The 20712-nt window shown below is 48.8% G+C and overlaps 1 protein-coding gene across 4 annotated transcripts in view; it reads right to left on the bottom strand.

Annotated features, from left to right (window-relative positions):
- LOC105495113 (nitric oxide synthase 1) overlaps positions 1-16790 on the bottom strand; it is a 147155-nt gene extending 130365 nt beyond the window's left edge. Inside the window, exon 1 of one of the 4 annotated variants that reach the window (XM_011764385.3) lies at positions 16620-16790. The gene's annotated coding sequence lies outside the window, so the exon portion shown is untranslated. Of the gene's footprint in view, positions 1-15518; positions 15615-16234; positions 16322-16619 lie in introns of those variants that run through there. The other 3 variants (XM_011764337.3, XM_011764352.2, XM_011764363.2) reach the window with 3 other exon arrangements.
- Between the last annotated feature and the right edge of the window lie 3922 nt (positions 16791-20712).

The raw sequence follows: 20712 nt of genomic DNA, 5'->3' as shown, positions 1-20712 counted from the left end.
GCCTCAGCCTCCTGAGTAGCTGGGACTACAGATGCCTGCCAGCTAATTTTTATATTTTTAGTGGAGATGGGATTTTGCCATGTTGGCCAGGCTGGTCTTGAACCCCTGACCTCATGTGATCCGTTTGCCTCGGCCTCCCAAAGTGCTGGGATTATAGGCATGAGCCACTGCGCCCAGCTGCAAGATGCTCTTTCTGTCTTGTTATGCTGGAGCTTAACAATTTAAATTATTGCCCAAGCAGTCAAATATTGGCTTACCTTTCTTCCTGGTGAAATACCTCCAAAAATTATCTGCCTCCTAAGGATCGATAACAGGGTATCTGAAGATACCACTAAAAGTGAGATGAGGGGGCAAGGCTAACAGATTCTAGTCACTTGTCAAAGTAAATGTTTAAACAATCAATTTCATAATCAGGATAAGAAGCTTAAAATAAATATTTAGTGCTGAAAGGGAACCACAGATGATAATGCACTTTTTCAAATAAAAAATCAAATAAAAATAATGATTATGGTATCAGAGACGTCTGCTATGATTCCTTCATTTACTCAGCTTTTATCAAGTAACTACTTAGGGCTGGGTCCAGTGGCTCATGCCTGTAATCTCAATACTTTGGGAGGTTAAGGCAGGAGGATTATCGAGCCCAGGAGGTTGAGGTTGCAGTAAGCCATGATAGTACCACTGGACTACAGCCTGGGTGACAAAGCAAGACCCTGTTTCAAAAAAAACAAAAACAAAAACAAAAGAATCACCTGTGCATAGCACAGGACTTGGCACATAATAGGTGCTCAGTGAATCAGGGTCTCAATCTCTAAGTCTGCAGCTACTGAATGAAGCAGCCCTATGAGAAGTGAGAGGGAGCAGAGGGGACTGTAGAGAACTGAGGGCCCCATGCCACATCTGGAGGGCAGTTCTAGCCAGTGGTTGCCATGCAGAAAGCCAAACTGGTCTCACTTCACTTCCTGAAAGCTGCTGCAGGGAGGTGATGGCACGGCCCATTACAAATGAATGAAACTTTAGACACTTGGTTAACAAAACCTGGATTCAGGCCAGGTGCCATGGCTCACGCCTTAATCCCGGCACTTTGGGAGGCTGAGGTGGGCGGATCACCTGAGACCAGGAGTGTGAGACCCGTCTGGCCAACATGGTGAAACCCTGCCTCTACTAAAAATACAAAAATTAGCCGGGCGTGGTGGCACGTGCCTGTAATCCCAGTTACTCAGGAGGCTGAGGCAGGAGAATGGCTTGAACCTGGGAGGCGGAGGTTGTAGTGAGCCAAGGTCACACCACTGCACTCCAGCCTGGATCATAGAATGAGACTCTGTCTCAAAAAACAAAAACAGAAACAAAACTTGGATTCAGAAAAAGGAAAGACAATGTGGGGTGGGTCTTAATGGAGTTTGCAAAATCACTAGCGATGAACATGGTCTAGTCCCTTGCTACCCAAAGTGTGGTCCATGCGCCAGCACCATCACCATCACCTGGGAACATGTCAGCAATGCAGAATCCCAAGGCCCAGCCCAGACCTACGATTCAGGCTCTGCATTTTAGGAAGATCCCCAGCAGATTTACATGCACACTAGAGTTTAAGAAACACCGGTACAGCTTGCTTCTAAAGCCCTGTGTGACTTTTTGTGACCTACACAAATGGCCATTTCAAAGGAAATTTGGAATTCAACTCAAACTATCACCTGTTCTGCACAAAAAATGCCTCAGATCCAGGATATCATATGCTTCAATCAGGCTCTGGTCAGATTCTATCAAAGACAGCCCATAGGTATACAAATGAGTTGCATTTGGTTCATACAGTTAATTTTTTTCCCCCCAAATTTGTTACCACCATTTAAAAACTAGAGATTTCAGGCTGGGCATGGTGGCTCACACCTGTAATCCCAGCACTTTGGGAGGCCGAGGAAGGTGGATCACTTGAGGTCAGAAGTTGAAGACCAGTCTGGCCAAGATGGCAAAACCCTGTCTCTACTAAAAATACAAAAATTAGCTGGGTGTGGTGGTGCATGCCTGTAGTCCCAGCTGGTTGGGGGTCTGAGGCAGGAGAATTGCTTGAACCTGGGAGGCAGAGGTTGCAGTGAGCCGAGATCGCGCCACTGCACTCCAGACTGGGTGAAAGAGAGTGTGATCCTGTCTCAAAAAAAGGAAAAAACAAACAAACAAACAAACAAACAAAAAAACTGGAGGTTTCACCAAAGATAAAAATCTCTGGCTTTCTTGGAACTGTGGAAGATACGTTAATACTGGGCTTGAGTTCCTGAGCACACTCCAAACAGCTGGAGTAGGTGGTGGCACCCCCTATAGGTGGGGCATGAGCTCTCTGGTTCCCCTGCACCAACCTGTGGCCCCCATCATTCGTTTCTTGCCAATAAGTATTTGACTATAGGCCTTTGACTGTGGGACCCCTGCTAGAGAGTGAGTTTTAAAGGGCAACAAGGAAGGTCACCTTCAGAAGCTACTCAATGAAGGGACATGGTGTGCTCAGTGATTTGGGTCTTGTCCTAGGTGGCCCCAGTCGATCCAGGTGTTCGATGGGATCCCCACCTCCACAGGAGATCACAGCATCCACCCCAGATTGTGCCCTGGCGCTGATGCTCAACCCTGACCTTGTTCTCCCTGGGTTAAATCTACTGAGAGTGATGCAGCACTTTGCACGATCATCATCTTTATGTCTATATCTGTTTCTTCTTTCATCTTGGGCGTGCACCAAAGCCCTTCCTGGAGTGACACCTTTCTATCTAAATTGGAGTTTTTCTTTTGATGTCAAACCAGTCCTTGTGTACTCATTCTAACAGGAGCTGAGTGGAACGCAACTTCCTTCCTCCATTCCGAGGGAAGATTCAGTCCTAGATCCCCTACAGTTTTTTTTAGTGACTCTACCTGGGGGTTACCTGAACTGGCTTGGTCTTTATCTCGTGCTGCACCCGCACACCTGGGAAGCCCCTGGAGGACACCCCACCTCAGCACCGCGGGACACATCCCCAGCTGAGTTAGCTTTACTGAACAGAGCTCTGCAAATATCCCCCGAAATCAAATCACAGAAGAGAACGGCGTCACCTTCAACAGTCTATAAGCTGATGTCGCAGAGGTTGGAAGGAAGGATTATGGGGGAATGCCATGGTTTAAGATCACAGGCACGGGATTCAAATCCCGATTCTGCCATTTACTGACACGTGACTCGGTCAAGAGCTTCAGCATCTTGGTGCCTGTTTCTTCATCTATAAAATGGAGAAAAACAATAGTCCTGAATCTACTTTGCAGGGCTCTTCTGAGGATTCCACGAGGTAACGTAATGTTTCCCATGCTGCTCTTACCAACATTCTATCTTTGCATCATACCCATGTCTCACCTATGCAATTATTTATTTAATATTTTCCCTTACAATGAACTGACTTCCTATCTTACTTACTATAGCCTCATCCTAAAAGCTAAAATCCACGAAATCATGGTATAAATTTGCTAGCTGCTTTTTTTCTATGATCTATCAAAACAAATATTTAATGGGTAATTTTTTTTTAAAATGGTGCCTTGATCTAATCATGAAAACACGTGGAACAAATTCACACGAAGTGGCACTGTAACTGACCAGTCATCTTCAAAAGTGTCAAGTCCACGGGAGACAAGGAAAGACTGACAAACTGTCACAGATCAGAGGAGGCAGACAGAATCAGCGCCGAAAGCAATGTGGGATCCTGGAACAGACACAGCACAGCAGTGGAGAAAGTGGTGCCATTCGAACAGGGTCTGTCGTTTAGTTAATATCACGCCATTGTCAATCTTCTGTTCTTGATAATTAGACTATGGTTATGTATGATATTAACATTGGGGAAACTAGGTCAGGGTATAAAGAAGCTCGTACCATATTGCAACTTTTCGGTGAATCTAAAATTACTTCAAAATAAAAGTTTAAAAAAAAATGAGTATCAGTAAAGTGGTTGCTCCCCCTTTCCCCTCTCCTTGCCCCCTGGCAACCACTAATCTGCTTTCTGCCTCCATGGATTTGTCTATTCTGAATACTGCATATAAATGAAATCCTACAAGATGAGGCTTTTTGTGTGTGGTTTCTTTCACTCAGCATCACGCTTTTGAGGTTCATCCATGTTATAGCACAGATCAGCACTTCATTCCTTTCAGTGGATGAGTAATATTCCATCACATAGATGGATAAGCCGCTTTTAGTTTATCCACTCGTCCACTGACAGACATTTGGGTTGTTTCCACCCTTTGGCTATTGTGAATAGTGCTACGAACACACATGGAAAAGTTTTTGTTTGAATACTTGTTTTCAATTCTTAAGAAGTACAAGGTTCCCTTGTGGGGTAATGGAGATGTTTTGGAACTAGATAGAGGCAATGATCACACAACACTGGGAAGGTACTAAATGCTACTTTAAAATGGTTAGTTTTATGTTACGTGAATTTTACCTCAATGAAATAAAACAATAAAAAATGGGTCCCGCCAGTGGAGCAACCACCATATTTTGGAAACCTGTGATTATACAGGCCCAGGGCTTAGCATGGTACCTAGTCTGTAGCACGTACATGAAGAACATTGGCTGGTGTTATTATTTATTATTTTGAGACTGGGTCTTGTTGTATTGCCCAGGCTAGAGTGCAGTGGTGCGATCATAGCTAGTTGCCGTCTTGAACTCCGGGGCTCAAGGATCCTCCTGCCTCAGCCTTCTGAATAGCTGGGACTACAGGCATAAGCCACCACACTTGGTTAATTTTTAATTTTTTTGTAGACATGGGGTCTTGCTATGTTGCCTAGGCTGGCCTCGAACTCCTGAGCTCAAGTGATCCTCCCTCCTCAACCTCCCAAAGTGCTGGGTTTACAGACGTGAGCCACTGTGCCTGGCTGGCTGGTGTTATTATCATTGCCAGAGACACACAGACTCTCAGCTCCCACTTCAGAGTTTTTTCTACAGCATCATTGTCATTTCCACCAAGAAAGTTTCTCCAAGTTTAATCTACAACTCTCCTTGAAAGTCAGCAGTAAAATCTCAGGATTCCTGAGATGCTATCATTAGAAAACCTTGCTTTGAAATCTAAGAACCTTTTGCACTTTGATAAGACTTGCATGCCTGGCTGGCAGGGCACAGCACGCCATTGTCACAGGACGATGGGTGATGTGCTCAGGGACAATGCAGAGTGGGCATTCAACAGGCACTTACTTGTTACCTGTTGACTGTACACCAAAACCATTTCAACAGATTCTTCAATGAGCCACACCTCCTCAATTAACTGGGTGCTTTATTTAGGACTCCACCCTACAATTTGCAGGCTAAGTTGCAATGCCCTGGCACTGTTCACTTGATTTTACAGTGCCCACTCTCATTTTCTCAAAGTACCTTGGGTGTTTGAAATGAAAGCAAATGCCTGATTTATTTTGAGGATTTAATAAGGACCCTACAGAAAACTGAAGACACACTACCATGTCCTGGATCCGGGAAGCAAAATGGAGACATTCCAGAACGTCCCAACTCAGGGAAACTTCTTTTTGCTCAGAGCTGATGAACCGGGATTGGTCTTACTCACCATTATTGGTGAGCTCTTCCTCTTTCCCCCCATCTGTGCTAGTTGTGCTCCATCCTTTGCCCCTAGATTCATTCTCCAAACTTATCTGGGCTTCCAAAGAGACTGACCTCTATGGACATCAAAAGGTCTCTTGGCCAGGCGCGGTGGCTCAAGCCTGTAATCCCAGCACTTTGGGAGACTGAGGCTGGTGGATCATGAGGTCGGGAGATCGAGACCATCCTGGCTAACACGGTGAAACTCCATCTCTACTAAACACACAAAAAAATTAGCCAGGTGTGGTGGCGGGCGCCTATAGTCCCAGCTACTCCGGATGCTGAGGCAGGAGAATGGCGTGAACCCGGGAGGCAGAGCTTGCAGTGAGCTGATATCATGCCACTGCACTCCAGCCTGGACGACCAAGCGAGACTCTGTCTCAAAAAAAAAAAAAAAAAAAAAAAAAAAGAAAGAAATAAAGTCTTTTGCTCTCTGGCATCTGATTGGGTTTGGCCAATGGGACGTGGAGACAGGAGATGAGGGAGAAGCAGAGAGAGGCCAGGGTATTTCTTTCTCTGCTCTCTCCCTCTCTTAGTGCTGTAGTCTGGCAGGGTCTGCATTCCCTTCTGAGTATAGCTTCTACAGGGACCCTTCCTTCGCCAGCACCCCCGCTCCATTTCACGACCCAAAGGGCTTCAGTAACACTGTTGCTTCCCCCTGTTCCTTCAGGCCTGGAGTGGCAACTGCTGCCCTGGTTGCTAGTCCCTGAGTACTTTAGCACCCTCTTGTTGGTGCCTTAACCTGTGTCCATAAGCTGCTCCTTAATTAAATTATCTTGGAAGTCCCAGCTGCAGCTGCCTTCTGTTTCCTGCTTAGACCCTGACTGACAAATCTTCACCTCCATTGCCCCTTGGGTCGAGGGATGAGGAATATCAGAAGGAACATGGATAGTCAAGGGCGTGACATGTCTAAGCCAAGTCATCCTAATCACCAACCTCATCCTTACCGAGAAACTGATGGAGGAGCCTGCATGTGCCAAGCATTTAATGGCCTCAGTAATGCAGTGAAGTGGAATTATTCCTGTGTTTACAGAAGAGGAAAATGAGATTTACAGAGAGATTAAATAACTTGCCAAGGTTACAGAGTGAATCAATGGCAGTGGTTGGATTTGAACCCAGCTTTGATGGGCTTCAGAATCCTGCCTCTTCTCCATCATCAAGTGTTCAAGAACCTGCTGGGCATGGTAACTCACAGCTGTAATCCCAGTACTTTGGGAGGCCCAGGCAGGCAGATTGCTTGAGCCCAGGAATTTGAAATCAGCCTGGGCAATGTGGTGAGACCCCGTCTCTACAAAAAATACAAAAAATTAGCCAGGTGTGGTGGTGCACACCTGTAGTCCCAGCTACTCAGGAGGCTGAGGTGGGAGGATCACCTGAGCCAGGAAAGTTGAGGTTGCAGTGGGCTGTCATCATGACACAGCACTCCAGCCTGGGCGACAGAGTAAGACCCTGTCACAGAAATAAATAAATAAATAAATAAATAAATAAATAAATAAATAAATAAGTATTCAAGAGCTGATGTCTGGAGGTGAGAAGCGTGGGCCTGGGAGAAAGCTCACTATCACTGAGAAGGAGGTCAGAGCTTCAGTTTTGCACAACCCTCTCAAGCTCAAGTGCATTCAGTCCATGAACAAACCTCAAGCTCATTTCTCAGTCCCTCAAGAGGCCCTGAGCCTGTTCTGTTGCTGACAGAGGGAACTGTCGCCTGCTCACTGCTCAATGCCCCTGATGTAATGAGCACCGCCAAAGAGGGCTCGATTGGGATGCTAAACAGCCGTAAATGACATTGTCACCAGCCTTCATAAAGCATGGTGACTCACAGCCCTAATTAAAATGCTGAGGGAAAAATGTAAAGAGAAACTGCCATGAAAAACAGTGACATTCTGCTAAACTGCAGGATTATTGCTTCCAGGAAAAAAGAGGGAGAGAGAGAGAGATGTGTGTGTTCATGTGTGCATATGTGCGTGTGCACATGTATTCATGTGTGGGAGGTGAGGGGATAGAAACGAGATGGCTAAATATTATTCTCCTAAGAAACTTGGAAAAATTTAACAAGGAGGAAAGTTGAAAGCCATTCTTGGCTCCCAACTTTTTTATGATAAAGTGTTTAAAGAGAAAATGTAAAAGAATGTTGTAAAAACACCCAAAAACTTTCAACTTAATTCAACAGCTATTAGCATTTTCATATTTACCTACTTGTCTTTCTCTATCAGTCATCTATCTATCTATCCATCCATCCACACACCTACCTACCTACTTACCTATCTACCTACCTATCCATTCGTCCATCCATTCACATACCTATCTATCTACCTACATACGTACCTATCATCTGTCTATGCATCTATCTACCTACCAATCTATCTACCTACCTATCTATCACCTGTTATCTATCTATTCATCTATCTACCTATGTATTTATCAATCATCTATCTACCTACTTATTATCTATCCTTTAGCTATTATCTATCTATCTATCTATCTATCTATCTATCTATCTATCTATCTATCTACCTAGCTCTCCATCTATTATCTATCTACCTACCTACTTACCTACCTTTAAAATGAACCATTTTAAAATAAGTTGCAGAATCATAATGTCTCGGCTCTAAATTCTTAAGCACATATGCCTTCAGCATAGAGACAGACTCCCACAAAACCCACAGTACCATTATTACACCTAAGAAAATTAACTATATACTGTACTTGCACAACTTCACCAAATACTCAGTTAAGATTGTTTCCTAAACAATGACAACTCAAGTCATAAATCTCATCCCTGTTGGTTAGGAGAGAGAAGCAGACAAGCTGCTTCCCAGTAATAGGTGTCAAGGGTTCTCACGAGGGAAGAGTTTTAGCGTCATGGAGGCTGGCTCCCATTGTCAGGGTCACAAGATGAAGTACATGGCGCACAATGCTTGACTTACATGTCAGTTTTGAACCAGATAGGCAATCCTGATCATACCATATTGTTTTTTTAAAATAGCCCTCCTCTAAACTAAATCTCCACATTTTGGGCTGGGTTCATGCCTGTAATCCCAGTACTTTGGGACGCCGAGGCAGGAGGATCATTTGAGCCCAGGAGTTCAAGACCAGCCTGGGCAACATGGTGAGAATCCATCTCCATAAAAGCAAAACAAAACAACAATGAAAAAAAACACAATGAAACAAACAAACAAGCAAACACCAAATCTCTACATTTCATCCAATGTCATCACCCATTTTAGCCAAAAAAAATGTGGCTCTCAATGACTTCTTGCTGTTTCTGAAATTCAACTGCATCCTCAAAAGCCCAGTAAGATATCACTAGTAGGGAGATTCGGAAAGAAATACCATGCTTTCTGAAGGCAAGTCTTGAAGAAGGGACCCCCAAGAAATCCTAGACCTTGACAGCAGCTGGAAGCGAAACAATATTTATCTACATATAGGAGTTTGGCATGTTTATTAAAAAGATCATCGAAATCAATAAAAATATCAAGTCAAGAAACCCATCCGGTCCCATTATTTTATACCATGCTTTGGGAGAAAGAAAGAGGTTTCATTTCAGTGACTACATGATATTAGAGGCAAAATGATAACTGAAGGTATTGCCAGCTAAGACATAACAAACAAGCACATAGATGCTATCAACTGTGTTCATTACCTGATTTCTGGCACGTGAACATGACTGACTTTCATTTTTTTTTTACTGAATATTCCAGAGCTGATAGACTGCTTCAAAAAAATTAAAGAGAAAAATATGCCCAAAATATGTCAGTTGTGATCGAGTACCATTCTGACTTATCCCTGGAGGATACGTTTTTTTATGCTGAAAATTCCTGGAATGACATAGAGCCCAATGTGATCCATGTGGCTGTCTTAGTGACTAAATAGGATGGACTGCCCACATCGTTTACCCCACTACATCTAGTTATTGGTGAGTGGATGCCTGTTTTGGACACCACGAGCCACCTTGAGGGTAGGGACCCTGTCTTCCCTTTCTTTACGCAGAAGCCTCTCTTGTGGGGTCTGGCACAGAGCTGGGAGCTCAGGGTGTGTTTGTTAAATGAAGAAGTGGTTAACTTCACTCTTGTTTACGACAAGAAATACTTTAGCTGGGAAACGACGGCTGTACATGGATACTATCTGAAGCTGCATAAGCTTTTTGAATTCACAAGATTCCTTCTTCATTTCCAACTGGAAATGGGTTTCAGAAAGGCCCACCTTTTTAATCCTCATGGTAGTACAATTTAGCTGTGAGGTTTTCAATAAAGAAGAGATTCTTGAGTATTATTTAATGCCAGTGGGCAAATGTTCCCAGCAGAAGCTGAGATGCTTTTCAGGGCACCTCTGAAAACCTGTAGGCTCCTGAAGCATCGTGGATGGTCAAAAAGTAAAGGCTCATCATTTCCAGGAAATCCCAGTCTTAGTAGGAAACAGAACATACAAATCAGAGGTGGGAAATGCCCAGGCTGGAAATGGGAACTTCGCCCCTTGCAAAGGGCTTCTGTATTTTCCACCTGAATAGGGCCACCTTTCTCCTAGGAAATGTCAGCAGAAATCATAAACACAACTGATGGATGACAATTGGGCCCATGTTGCTCTAGGTAAGGCAGAGGATGTTAAAGCTGTAAAGGTCTTTGAGGGAAGTTAGTCCTGGGGTTATAAACTAAAATGCCTTGAAGGGCCAGACAAGTGAATTAAACAATATTGAATGGTGAGGCTGGTGACCTAAAGGAAAAAAAAATACTCTTCAAACAAAACCCAACAAAACAATGCCCCCCAATCCAAACAAACAGAAAACAAAAAAAACCTCTGCCAGACTAAGAGAACACATCTGCAGGTCTCTGATGGGAGATGCCCTTTAATTCCAACTCCATTTCACAAATAAGAAAACCGGAGGCTGAGCAAGAGAAAGGGGCTCAGATTACACCAACTGGCTATCTTAAAAAATTAATTGATGAATTAATTTATTTATTTTTGAGACAGGTTCTGGCTCTGTTACCCAGGATGGAGTGCAACAGCACAATCTCGGCTCCCTGCAACCTCCGCCTCCTAGGCTCAAGCTATCCTCCCACCTCAGCCCACTGAGTAGCTGGGACCACAGGTGCACGCCACCACACCTGGCTAATTCTTTTGTAGAGATGGAGTCTCATGCTGTTTTCCAGGCTGGGCTCGAACGCTGAGCTCAAACAATCCTCCTGTCTCAGTCTCCCAAAGTGTTGGGATTACAGGCGTGAGCCACTGCGTCTGGCTGGCTAACTAACTCTTTTTACAATTTCTTTTCTTTATTATGATCACTGAGATGGGCCCAATGCTGCTTCCCTTCTAGAGTTACACACACACTATCCCACTAAATCCTCCTAACAACCCCCTGTAGTACTCATAATCTCAGCTGCATGAATGACAAGCCAGAGAGTCAGAGATGTTAACTCTCACTCTGAGTCACAGAATCCACAAGTGCCCAAGCTGGCCTCACGCGTTTCCTAAGACGATTCTCAGTGTGAGACTCTGCCTTTCAACCTGGCTGCTGCTGGCCCAGTTTGGCACCGGGGACCCCATCCCTGAGAGGGTGCCACAAATCAGGCTACGGGCTTCGATGCCACCTCCTCTGAGAAGTCCTTCCTGATTCCCTCAACCACCTGTCCTGGGTGCTGCCACAGCACCTCACCTCCACCTCTCTTGCAGAAACTTCACGCCAGGTACAGGGCTTGTCTGTTGCTCACCGCTTAGCCGGACTGCAGGCTTCATTAGAGTGGGGCTCACACCACCTTTATCTGGGCACCTGCCCTCGGGGCCCAGCACTGGCCTTGCCATTTAACACGTATCATGACACATACGATAAATGTGCTGACGTCTGCTGCCGAACGGCCCACGGTAACTGCTGTTCATCCTTAGCATCATACGACTGGGCCAAGACCCACGTCCACTATACCCTGTTAACCATACTTGAATTAGAGACTCAGGGGCACTTTCTGTTGATACATCATTTTCATTTAAAAGATTCGAATGGGCTCAATTTTCCAGCATTGCTGGTGCTGCTCATCAGTCTTCTACCTTAAGAACAGGCATGTGAGCAGCACAAACACACTTGCAAAGGCTGGGTGGAAGGCCGAAGGGCTGCTGAAATGAGCTCAAACCAATGGCTTTGGTGAAATCAATGGTAGTTAAACTGGGTTTATTAGCTCTGTGACTACTTCTCTGCAGAAGTTATACCTGATAGGTCACTTATAAAAGGAATTTTTCTAGACCTGGCGTGGTGGCTCATACCTGTAATCCCAGCACTTAAGGATGCCGAAGCAGGCAAATGGCTTGAGCCCAGGAGTTCAAGACTAGCCTGGGCAACGTGACAAAACCCCGTCTCTACCAAAAATAAAAAAATTAGCCAGGTGTGGTGGCACACGCCTATAGTCCCAGCTACTCGAGAGGCTGAGGAGAGATGATCAGTTGAGCCCAGGAGGTCGAAGCTCCAGTGAGCTGTAATCACGCCACTACACTCCAGCCTGGGCCATAGAGAGTGACCTTGTCTCAAAAAAAAAAAAAAAAAAAAAAAAAGGAATATTCCCTCTGAAAGGGATAGATCAAATAGTGGGGCTAATGTCCAAGATTAGATGGGAACTCAGTGCTGACACCCAGCAAGGTCAAGGTGGGAGGACTTATTTTCAGTCTCCTCTGAGCAGTTGGTCTAATCTAGAATGACAATCAGAAAGATGAAATTAAAGTTCTTTAAACCCCGGCATTTACAGGGCTTGTACCAAAGGAAACATGAAGTTATCATCAGTGAGGATTGGACAGCGAGTCAAGACACTGAAGTTCTATCCCAGCTTTGGCAGTAATGTGCTGTGTGACTTTCATCCAGTCACATGCCTTTCCTGGGCCTCAGTTTCCCAATTTGTACAAGGAGGGTGACAGACAAAAACTGAGGGTATTAGAATCTCCTGGAGCAGCCTTGTTAAAAATATAGATATTTCCAGTCTCCCCCAGGGATGCTGATTTGGTAGATTTAGGGTGGGGTCTGGCATCTTTGCTTTTAACCAGTGACTTGTTGTATTCTGACACTAAAGGCCCACTGGGCTGATGTTTGGCGTTTGCTGGATTAGATGATGTTTAAATGTTGTCATATATTAGAACAAGGAAAATGGTCATGTCTATAACTTATGTGGTGTTAACCATAAAAACCCACACTGATCCGTGGCAGGAAACATGCCCCCCTGTTCAAACAATCCAGATTAAAAAGGGTCCTGAAATGCCAAAATCAACTTCTACAAATTCCGGTTTCTTTTCTTTTTTTTTTTTTTTTTTTTTTTTTGAGACGGAACTGCACTCTGTCGCCCAGGCTGGAGTGCAGTGGTGTGATCTCGGCTCACTGCAAGCTCCACCTCCCGGGCTCACGCCATTCTCCTGCCTCAGCCTCCTGAGTAGCTGGGACTACAGGCGCCCGCCACCGCGCCCGGAGAAGTTTTTGTATTTTTAGTGGAGATGGGGTTTCACCGTGTTAGCCAGGATGGTCTCGATCTCCTGACCTCGTGATCTGCCCGCCTCGGCCTCCCAAAGTGCTGGGATTACAGGCATGAGCCACTGCGCCCAGCCTACAAATTCCAGTTTCTAATGGGAAAAAGCCCCAGTTCTCATGAGCACTGATTGTTGCCTGTGGCTCTTAACCACATTCCAAGCCCTTCACAGACCCATAGAACCTGAGTGACAGGCAACACATGAAGTCTTGTCATAAGACACCCCAAAACATCAGCAGACTGTGAGCGCAACAGGCACAGCCAAACCTGTCTGTGCTCACAATATGCAGGCAAATTGACCTCCCAGTCTTCCTGCCTCCTGGGAAATCAGCAACCCTGCCAGCGGGGACATTTCTGGACAACCGTCTGAGTGGTACCTTGGACAACTCTTTGCATCGTACTCACAGAGACCCACTGGGAGCAGCCTAACCTGTCACAATATCCCCGCCCTCTCACTCTTCTCCGTGAAGTCCTTCCCCGTAGCATACACAGGCTCCTGGGGACTGGCTTTGGCCATTTGGGAAAAATAAAGAGGAGACAGAAAGGGCAAAAAGCAGGCTGCTCTGAAAGCCACGATGACACTATTGGCCCCAAACGGCTCCATTTGTTTCGGATTGTAAGGCCTTCCTGCCTTACAATCACCAATCTTGGCATAACAGCATTGTTTCTAGAACACCTTTCACACACATAATCACAAAGTCTTCAAAACAGCCCCGTGTGGGAGTTACTGTTCTCATTTTACAGACAACAGAACCGAAGCTCAGAAAGGTTAAGTGAACAATCTGAGGTCACACAGCCATGGAGTGAGCTAAGCTTGGCCTCAAGCTGAGGTCTTCACCAGGTCTCTCTACCACACTGCTCACTCTTTCTCTACGTGATCTGGGACTCTGGGGAAAAAAAAAATCACACAATTTGTGGAGACAAAGCCAAGCCTCTGACCATAGGGATGGCTGGCCTCTGGCTGAGCAGATGTATCGGGAAATACAGCTATGTGTGCCAAGGTTCCGGTACATGTCAGATTGCGTAGGTGCCCAGATGTATGCAAAATGCCCCCAATTAAGAAAGCAAAAATTGGGGTTGAGGTCTTGGGTAGTGCCACTTACCAGCTAGGTGACTATGGGTAGGTAGCTTGGTTTGCCACACCTCAATTTCCACAGCTGCAAAATGGAATTCAGATGACTGCACTGGCAACCTGAGAGTTGTTAAGAGGCTCCAGGTGAATAATATGTGTGACAGTGCCTTGGAGCTGTCAGTGACAGAGCCGTGCGCCCCTCAGGGCGCCTCTGAAATCCAGGCTAGTGGAAAGGGGCCGGGGCCGCTGTGCCGGTGCTGGTGGGACAGAGACCCCCTCCTTCAGAGACCTGCGGAGGCTTCTCAAACCATCCGCTGAGATGCCTTGAGGGCGGAGAACGGACGCGACCCATGCGCACTTGGGGGGATTTATCTTCAGTTCTGAAGAAATAACGGGGGAAAATTCTGTGCTCCAGAGAGCTGCGTCAGTGTTCCCTGGTGCGTTTATGAATTTCTTGCGTTTGCCCCGACCCCAATTAGCACTGAAGAAAGGGAGCAATTTTCCCTCATTCCTCTCGGGAGGAGCGGTCTGGGGGCTCCTTTCTGCTGTCTCCCAAGGTCCTGGGCCGCCAAAGGTGAGATGAGGCGCCTAGAGGAGCGCTCGCCTGCACCGCACCCTTGCCTAGCGGCGTCCCTAGGGACCCTCCCTCCGTGGCGGCTGTGCGCGCTTTTCTTAGGCCTGAGCGCAGGGTTTGAGCTGGGTTATGGGAGTAGGAGGAAGAATCCCATGCGTCTTCCCCAGGATTACCGGGTTAGAGATGGAGGCGAGAGCAACCTTCTGCAGCCTGTAGTACCCTGTGGGCTAGACCCCCCCAGTTCCTACTGGCGGGAAACCCTAGACCTGCGTGCGAGTCTCCCAGATCCGGTCCCAGAGCATTACAATAATGGTTTTAAAAAAAAAGAAAAATCAGCAACACTTCCTGCGTTATGAACACTTACCCTGACTTCATATTCACATTTATGATTTTTTAAGGTCCTCACGACAGTCCCACGAAAAAGGTACTGTTTCTCCATTTTACAGATGAGAAACTGAGGCTGGGAAAGATGAAGAGACTTACCGAAGGTCACACAAGTAAAAGGTCGATCTAGGACCAGAACCCAGGGGAGTCACTGGAAAGGTTCCTGCCCTCCTCGGCTGCCTTCTCTGTGAAAGCCTTTCCTCTCTGGATGTCTACCCCAGACAGCTTGATGTGGGGCTTGGAGAGCCATGAGCTCTCTGGTCACAGTGCCCTGGGGGTGGGGGCGAGCGTCTGGCCTCCTCTGGGGCGCAGTCCCGAGAGAGCCCCTTCCAGGACCGCGGACGCAAGGTCCCTGAGTGGCCCTGGAAGTTGGATCTCCCGGGGACCCTGCTCCGACCCTTGGCCACCTGGAAACCACCTCACCGAGCTCTGGTGCCGCTGCCCAGCCCCGAACCGCGGCGGAGCGCGCCCCTCGGCCTCCCTAGAGCTTCCTTCGCGGGAGAGGCACAACTTTCCCAGGTTCTGGAGACGGCGCTCTTACACCCCAATCTCGCCCAGACGGAAGAAGTGCGAGGTGCGGGCGGCCCCGCCATGACCGCGGGAGGAGAGCGCAAGGAGGCTCCTCACAAAGTTGGAGGCAGGCCCAGGCGATGTTCCGGGGAGCGGAGCCCTCCCAGCCTCGGGCCCCCAGCAGCGGACGGCTGGCGGTGCCAAAGACTCCGCCATTACCTGCGGCTCGCAGTTGCAATTCGGCCGCAGAGTCTGGCACAGAGGAAGGCGTAAAGTTGAGCTTGGGCAGGTATAACGGTCCCCAGGGACTGGCATCCCCCAGCCAGGGCTGCCCGCGGGAAGGTAGCGAGCTGTGCCAAGGGCTCCGCCATTACCGCCAGCGCACAGCTCGGAGCCGAGCGCGCGGCTGGGGAGCGACTGGGGTCCTGCAAAGTTGGAGCCTGGGCGCACAGACCCCCGGACCGGAGCCCCTGGCCTGGGGCCGCCCGCTAGGAGGAAAATGAGGCCGCCCGAACCAAGTTGGGACGCGCAGCAAAGCCCGAGCCTTCCGCGCACACCAGGGACTCGGGCGGGAGCGGGGAGCCCTGGGGACGGAGAAGGGGCGCGGGACGCCCGGATCAGGAACTCACCTGCCGCCGAGCCGGGCAGCGCGGAGGCTGCCTCTTCGCGCTGCGCACCCGCCCGCCCACCTCCTACTCCTCCTCTTCCTCCCGGGCGCCAGCGGCCGCCGCGCTCCGGGTTCTGAATCCTCCGAGTCCGCCGCCCCGCGCGGCTGGAGGGCGCCGGTTGCACCCACTCGCCTCCTGGTAGGAGCCGCGCGCGTCCCTCCCCTTCCCCTCCGCTTTGTGCCTCCAAGATCCCTCCCCACCCCCTCTCCCCTAGCCCCCACTCCTCCCTTCTCTTCTCCCCTCCCCTTGCGTCCCCTCCCTCAGCCTCAGCGAACCCAAGTTCGGGACGGAGGCTGCGAGCTTCCCCGGCGCAGTGCTGGGCGCCCCGCACGCGCCCCTGGCTCACCCCGTCCACTCGGCCGCTGCTCGCTGCCCGGCCGCCCCTCCGAGGAGCCGCGGCGCTAAGTAGCTCCTCACCCAGCCGCTGGGAACGCGGCATAAATATGTAGGGACTGAGCCGTGAGCTCAGCGAGGGTCGTGAGGGGGAATTTATTTCTTAATGTCCCTCCTTTATCCTATCATCGCTGAAACGAATTAGTAGTGACGTCCAACCCGACTGGTTTATGGGTGTGGGGAGGGAGACGTCGCAACCCTCATTAAAAGAGCCGCTCTGGGCTCCAAAGCATACATCTTTTATATAACCTAATTTCCATTTTTTTTTCTATCAGGAAACACACACACACACACACACACACACACAACGACAATTTCTGGGAGCCTGGAGAGGGCTGAATGTAGTAGCCATGCAGGGGAGGGCAGGTCTATTTGGGCAGAGAAGGCCCCATAGGAGGCAGGGATGGTTATTTCTGTCTCTACATCAGTGTTGGGATAGCATTCCTTAATGGGACAGTGGAACACACAGCCCCCCAGGTTGGGCAGTGCTGGGGGCCCCTCCCGGGAGCCCGCAGAGTCGCAGCCTGGGTTCTGGCCTTGGCTCTTGGGTGGACAGACGGAGAAAGGCAGCCTGTTCAGGAAATGTTGCCTGGTTCTGGTCTTTTCTGGAGCCACACTCAGGCCTGGCATCTGGGGAGGGGGAAAGATGGAGGGCACATGTTCATCTGTGGCCTGGGAGCGCCACAGGTGTGGAGAGGCCAAGGTCTGGGCTGGAGGAGGGGAAGACAGAGAACGCAGCTTCCCTTCCTTTCTTAGGGGCCCTAACATATGGGTAACCATATAAACCCGACTCAAAAGCTGTCTTTTCCTGGGCAGATTGCAAAGGATTTTGCATCTCCCCGTTGCTGTTGCTGCTGCTCACACAGTCTTGGGAAAACGGGGGAAAAGCAAGGAAAGAGAGGACACACACACACACACACACACACACACACACCCTTGGCACCTGGCTCTGGGTGATTTGATCTTTTCTTCCTCCCCAGCCTTGCCAAGTGGAGCAAACCCACTCAGGCTTCGAGTTGCACAGAGAAGAGGCAAAGAGGAAAACCACCACCCCCTTTGTCACTAATAAATGCTTTTCAGATGTCTTGCACATCCAGCAGGGGAGGGGGGTGTGACTTTGGGGGCAGGAAGAGGGGTGTGGGGGATGAGGAGGGGAGGAAGGAATAAAGAAGAAGCTGATGAGGGTGCATGGAGGTCTATGCTGTCTTCTACACACTGGAAGGAGGCCTGGAGAAATGCCGCCAGCCCCAGCGCTCTGCCGCTTCCTGACTGCCACAAGGGCAAGTTTCAGAGCCTGTTTCCCGAGCCATGGATGGGCCTGGGGATGTCGTGAGGATATACACAATGAGATGGTGTTGGTGAAGCCCTTGACATAGTGCTAGACATATAGTAAATGCTCAGGAAACAGTTGCCAACAATAATGATGATTTTGATGATGATGAGAGTAAGAACAGTGGCACACAGACTGGATGGGGGGCGGGTCCCAGAAAATTGAGGCTGGAGCTGAGTCCTTGCAGTCTGGTCCCCTCCTGTCTTGGGTCCAGCGTCCCTTGCCTGAACCATTTCAAAGTTGAGTGCTGGGTTTCAGTGGTGTCATTCTCAGAACGCTGCTCCCTCAATTACCATGGCAACTGGGGAAAATCAGGAAGCCAGGGGAAGGGAAGCTGCTGTTCCACTGGGCTGGCGGTTCACCTGCTCAAAACAGAGTCCACGTCTGCCTGTGTGTGGGTCGAGGCCAAAAGAAGCTCAGAGTAGGGGCACTTCCCCTCTGGGAGCACAAGCTGTTTTGAAACTGGGGAGAAGGGTGGTTGGGAGGGAATGCACGGCCACGAGATGGTGGAGATAGTGGCGTCAGAGCCAAGGCTGGCTGTGCCTGCAGAAGGCAGAGTTGGCTGGATTTGGGGAGAGCAGGACAGAAACCCCACTCCCCTCACTTCTCTCCTCACTTCCAGGTGCCTTGGTGCAATTAAAAGCAAAGCCTTAGAACGTGGCTCTTGAGACAGAGATCTGGGAAGACAGAGTCTCAGAGCCCATGGGTGGAGCCAGGGACCATGAGGGGCCCTCTGTGTGTGTGTGTAGATGAGAGAGGAAAACAGACACACACACACACACGCACGCACACACACACACACAGAGTCAGAGAAGAGAGAGAGGCAGAGAGATTGGCAGAGAGAGATATAGACAAAGAGCGAGACAGAGACAGCAGAGACTGGCAGAGACAGTGAGAGACAGATAAGAACAGACAGAAAGACTGAGAGAGAGAGAGAGATTGGCAGAGATGGAGATAGAAAAAGCACACAGAAAAAGAGACAGAAAGATTGACAGGAAGACAGAGACATATTGGCAGAGACAGAGAGAAAGACAGAGAAAACAGAGGGAGACAGAGATTGGCAGAAAGAGTAAGAGAAGAGAGAGGCAGAGGGATTTGCAGAGAGAGAGAGAGAGAGACAGAGACAGACAGATTGGCAGAGACAGAAAGAAAAAATACACAGAGAGACATATTGGCAGAGAAAAAAAGAGAGACAGAGAGAGTAAGAGAGAGGCAGAGAGAGATCGGCAGATTGACAGAGAGACTGGCAGAGAGAGAGAGAGAGATTGGCAGAGACAGGAAAGAAAGACAGAGATACAGAGAAAGATGGACAGTGACAGACAGAGCCAGACTTCCCTTCCCTCCCTCTGGTGGTTTCCCTAGGATTAACGGGAACTAGGGACACTAGTTACAGTGGTAAAGAGAACAATGGCCATCTTCTATTGAGCACTTCTCATTTCACTGGTTTTGAGCCAAGCATTTAATAGGTATATCTCACTGAACCATCAGAAAAATGGTAAGAGATGACTCCCTTTCTTATTCCCATTTTACAGAGGGAGAAAATAGAGGCTCTGGAGGCCGAGTGACTTGCTCCAGATCACCCAGGTAATCGGTGGTAAAGCAGATATTAGAACTCGGGACCCCAAGGTGGGACTTTTCCTGCCTCCTCGCCTCTGTCTTGTGGAGAAAGAGGGAGAGTGAAGATGTCGGAGCCATCCGGGGAGTGTCTCAGGTTTGGGGAGAGTGGCTCCTGGTGTCTGGGGACCGCTACCACATGAGTGCTGGGCATTGTCTCCAGAGATCCCTAGCAAGTGGAGGGAAGAGACTTTTACCGTCAACCAGGTGGCCTTGGGATAATGCACAGTGACAGTCCCCCAAATGCCCCTTGGGTGTAGTGCCTTGGAAGCCACTCTGGGCTGTCACAATAACCTGATTCCACCAGGACCCCTTTGGGGTTCAGGGGAAGATGAGGGTTGTGCCAGCCTTCTCTCGAGCTATTGGAAAGTCAAACCAGCTGAGACCCGTCCTGGCATCAGCACAGGGCAGGCACTTCATAAATGGTCACCATGATAACAATTATTCTTGGCCTTTCTCTCAGGACCACACGCCTCAACCCGTGCGTGGATGGTGGATGGGTGAAAAGGGTGTCCCTTCCCCCCACCTCCCAGCCATGCTGGACCCTCACTGGTGCCCACCCCTTAGTGCAGAGGTGGACCCCAGGGGAGTGGAGAGCTCTGGTGGAGCCCTGGGCAGGAGGAGGAAGGGAGGAGGCTGGCCTCACTGATGTGGCTGTCACCAAGGGGGTAATACATTATCGAGGGCTAATGAAAACATAATTATCTTCTTTTGGCTGCAGAGAGGGGCTAATTTAATAGGCTGCGATCGAAAGGCATCTGCTGAATTCACCCAGCAGTGAAAACACTTGAAGAGCTCCAGTGGGGGAAATGGATGGAGTGCGGCTGGCCGGGTCCGGCAGCTGCGTCCAGGTGGCAGCTCCCCTGGGAAGAAGGGGGTTCCTGGGGCTGCAGCAGAGGGGATGTGGCTGCTGGTAGGCATCCTATGCACAAACAGACCTGGGCTTCTTTCTTGCCATGAGTTCTCAGGCCAGTTATTTCCCTGTCTCAGCCTCACCTTCCTCATCTGTAAAATGGACGTTAATCCTACCTTCCTGACATTGACTGGGAGGAGCGGATGAATGATATGAGAGAGAGCCTGGTACATTCTAAGTAAGTGTTTC

The sequence above is a fragment of the Macaca nemestrina genome, chromosome 10 (genome assembly GCF_043159975.1).
Source record: "Macaca nemestrina isolate mMacNem1 chromosome 10, mMacNem.hap1, whole genome shotgun sequence".
NCBI lineage: Eukaryota > Metazoa > Chordata > Mammalia > Primates > Cercopithecidae > Macaca > Macaca nemestrina.
This window is presented reverse-complemented; position numbering and strand designations above follow the sequence as displayed.